This window comes from Sapajus apella, unplaced genomic scaffold (genome assembly GCF_009761245.1).
Source record: "Sapajus apella isolate SASKATOON/1434 unplaced genomic scaffold, GSC_monkey_1.0 scaffold189, whole genome shotgun sequence".
Classification (NCBI taxonomy): domain Eukaryota; kingdom Metazoa; phylum Chordata; class Mammalia; order Primates; family Cebidae; genus Sapajus; species Sapajus apella.
In genome coordinates, this window is record NW_022437129.1 from 1,026,528 (window position 1) to 1,030,011 (window position 3,484).

Sequence of the window (3,484 nt, forward strand, 5' to 3'; positions counted from 1 at the left end):
CTTGCAGCCAAAGCGTCTCAGTCCTACACGTTCCTGCCCCAGGTGCGCGGCTGCGCCACGCGACCCCCGGCCGGCCCTGGAGGAGCCAGCCCTGCCCGCCGCTCCGCCGCAGCCAGTAGCGCGGGCGCGTTTGGAGGCGGCCCCTGCTTGGCTGCGCGCTCTGATTGGGCGTCTTTGGGGGCGGAGCCAGGCCGAAGCCTGGCGCGCGAGGTGCACCAACAGAGCGCGAGCGGTCCAGCGCCAAGTTGGGTTTGGGGTTGGCGCGGCCGGTCACGTGGTTGGAACGCGGCGGTGCGCGGGGCGTTGGGTCAGCGGGCCTGGGACTCTGGTGGCACCGACGGCGGCGTGGGACCGAGGCGTCGCTAGGTACGGGCGCGTGGCCGTGTTCCGGTAGGTGGGCGGCTTCGGGTCCGAGGGCCGCGGCGTCTTGGATCCCGGGGTTGGGGTGCTCGGGCGTCCTCTCTGTCCCCTGCCGTGCCTCACCCCCTGCAGTCGGAACGACGGGAGGGGAGCGCTTGCGTCGCGCCTGGGCTGGGGGTCGGGCGGCCGCCAGCCGCAGCTCCCCGGTACCAGGCACATTCAGCGCGATGGGGTGGCCTCGGTGGCCTTTGGCAGGAATGCGAAGGCTTACCGCGGATGCGAGTAGCACTTTTCTCGTTGAGCATTTTCGATTTAAACACAGCTCCTCGCCTCGCTCCTTCACGACAAAGCTGCAAGTCGAGTGTTAACCGTTTCCCGCATTTTACAGGTGAGCAAGGTGGTGGGGTTCAGAAAGGACACAACTTAAATGGCAGAGCTCGGAATCGAACCCGGGTTCTCAAAGCCTGCGCCCTTAACCACTACGCGCAGGGTCCCTCCACTTTTGGCCTGTCCCACCAGATCCCTCTGGGGAATGAGCTTTTCCTGTTGCCCACAGTCTGCCATCCCACTGTTGTAGGAGACAAATGTTGCACTGTAAAGTTCTTGGCCCGGTGCTTCTGCTTTGAGATTCTGGGAGTTAAGTGACCCTTGGTCCAGCTGAGGTCAGCACAGATGTGGGCCTTCAAACTCGGGCAGTTATCCCAGAGAATAGACTGGAAACACCAGTTGAGGTTCTTACAGAAATAACATTGTAGGCCGGGCGCGGTGGCTCATGCCTGTAATCCCTAGCACTTTGGGAGATGGAGCTGTGCAGATCACTTAAGGTCAGGAGTTTGTGACCAGCCTGGCAAACACAGTGAAACCCCGCCTCTACTAAAAATACAAAAAAATTAGCCGGCCATGGTGGCACACACCTGTAATCCCAGCTACTCGGGAGGCTGAGGCAGGAGAATCGCTTGAACCCAGGAGGTGGAGGTTGCAGTGAGCAGAGATGGCACCTATGCACTCCAGCCTGAGGGACAGAGTGAGACTCTATCTCAAAAAAAAAAAAGAGAAAGAAAGAAATAACGTAAATTTATTACCTGGGGGAACTTGGAACGGAGGTTGGTAATTGTGTTTTTATTTAGTGCAGTGTTGCAATGTCCTGGGACAAGGCATTGGAAGTGAAGAGAAACCAGAGTTCAGATTCTGGCTCTTATTATATGACTTTAGGCAAGTTAGCTCTCTGGGCCTCAATTTCCTCCTCTATAAACAAGAGAACACAAAAATCTGTGTGTGAGATAGATGTTCAACAAAGTAGTTCCCTTAGCAGACCGCTGGCTGGATCCATTTGTGTGATAGAGGCCCAGGTAAGATTTGGAGGCATGGAGAGGCTGGTGACTTTGCTGGTGACCTCACTTACTGGGTCTCTTTCCCTGGCGTTGAGGATCTGGCCACACTGAGCAACCGTGCCTCTACAGAAATATCTAATGCTGTAATGAGTGATGCTTCAGTGAGCTGTGTTGGCTGAGGTGCTTACCAGGTGTTACTGAATGTTAATGAAGATGTCCCTAAGATTCCTAAGTTTCCTTTTCTTTCTTTCTTTTATTTTGGGACGGAGTCTTGCTCTGTCATCCAGGCTAGAGTGCAGTGGCATGATCTCGGATAACTGAAACCTCCACCTCACTGGTTCAAGCTCTTCTCCTGCCTCAGTTTCCTGAGTAGCTGGGATTACAGGCATATGCCACCATGACTGGCTAATTTTTGTATTTTTAGTAGAGATGAGTTTTTGCCATATTGACCAAGCTGGTCTCAAACTCCTTACCTCAAATGATCTGTCCACCTTGGCCTCCCAAAGTGCTGGGATTACATGCGTGAGCCACTGCGCCCAGCCGTTTTTTTTTCTTTTTAGAGAGACAGAGGTGTCACTATGTTACCCAGGCTGGTCTTGACTCCTGTGGTCCTGTGACTCCTCAGACTGCAGGTGTGTAAGTCTGATTTCCCACCCATGGTGAGTCACACTTCCTCCTTTCTCTGAGATTTGAACTTGGGGTGCTCTGTGCTTGTTTACTCTGCGTAGATTGCTCTCATCCCAGATCTCATGCTTGGCTCCTTTCCAGCTCAGATTTCAGCTCAGGGATGTTCTCTGGCACAGTCTGAAGTAGCTCTTCCTTTCTTTCCTTTCTTTCACTTTTGAGACAAGGTCTTGCTCTGTTGCCCAGGCTGGAGTGCTGTGGCACAATCTAGGCTCACTGCATCCTCAGCCTCTGAGACTCAGCGATCCTCCTGCTTCAGCCACCCAGAGAAGCTGAGAATATAGGCACGTACCACCAGGCTCAGGTAATTTTTTTTATTTTTTTTTATTTTTTTATTTTTTGTAGAGACAGGGTTTTGCCATGTTGCCTAGTCTGGTCTTGAACTCCTGGGTTCATGTGATCTTCTCGCCTCAGCCTTTCATAGTTTGGGGATTACAGGCATGAGCCACCATGCCTGAGCTTGTGTATTTCTTTTCTTTTTTTTTGAGATGCACCCTGCTCTGTCCACCCAGGCTGGAGTGCGATGGTATGATCTCCCCCCTCACTCCAACCTCCGATTCCCCGGTTCAAGCAATTCTCCTGCCTCAGCCTCCCAAGTAGCTGGGATTACAGGCACCCACCACCACACCTGGGTAATTTTTGCATTTTTAGTAGAGACGGGGTTTTACCATGTTGGCCAGGCTGGTCTCGAACTACTGACCTCAAGTAATCCACCCGCCTCGGCCTCCCACAGTACTGAGATTGAAGTTGTGATCCACTGTGCCCAACCTAATTTTTTTTTTTTTTTTTTTGAGACAGAGTCTTGCTCTGCTGTCAACTAGGCTGGAGTGCAGTGGCATGATCTCAGCTCACTGCAACCTCTGCCTCCCAGGTTCAATCGGTTCTCCTGCCTCAGCCTCCCAAGTAGCTGGGACTACGGGTGCCTGCCACCATGCCTGGCTAATTTTTGTATTTTTAATATAGTCAGGGTTTCACCATATTGGCCAGGTTGGTCTCGAACTCTTGACCTTGTGATCCGCCTGCCTCAGCCTCCCAAAGTGCTGGGATTACAGGCATGAGCCACCAGGCCCAGCTGTATTTCTTTTTTTTTTTTTTTTTTTTTTTTTTGA

General features: G+C 52.7%; 1 protein-coding gene across 3 annotated transcripts in view; it reads left to right on the top strand.

Annotated features, from left to right (window-relative positions):
- The first annotated feature begins 221 nt into the window (after positions 1–221).
- Positions 222–3,484, top strand: part of SHMT1 (serine hydroxymethyltransferase 1) — a 41,782-nt gene continuing 38,519 nt past the window's right edge. Inside the window, exon 1 of one of the 3 annotated variants that reach the window (XM_032269150.1) lies at positions 222–390. The gene's annotated coding sequence lies outside the window, so the exon portion shown is untranslated. The remainder of the gene's footprint in view (positions 391–3,484) is intronic. The other 2 variants (XM_032269149.1, XM_032269151.1) reach the window with 2 other exon arrangements.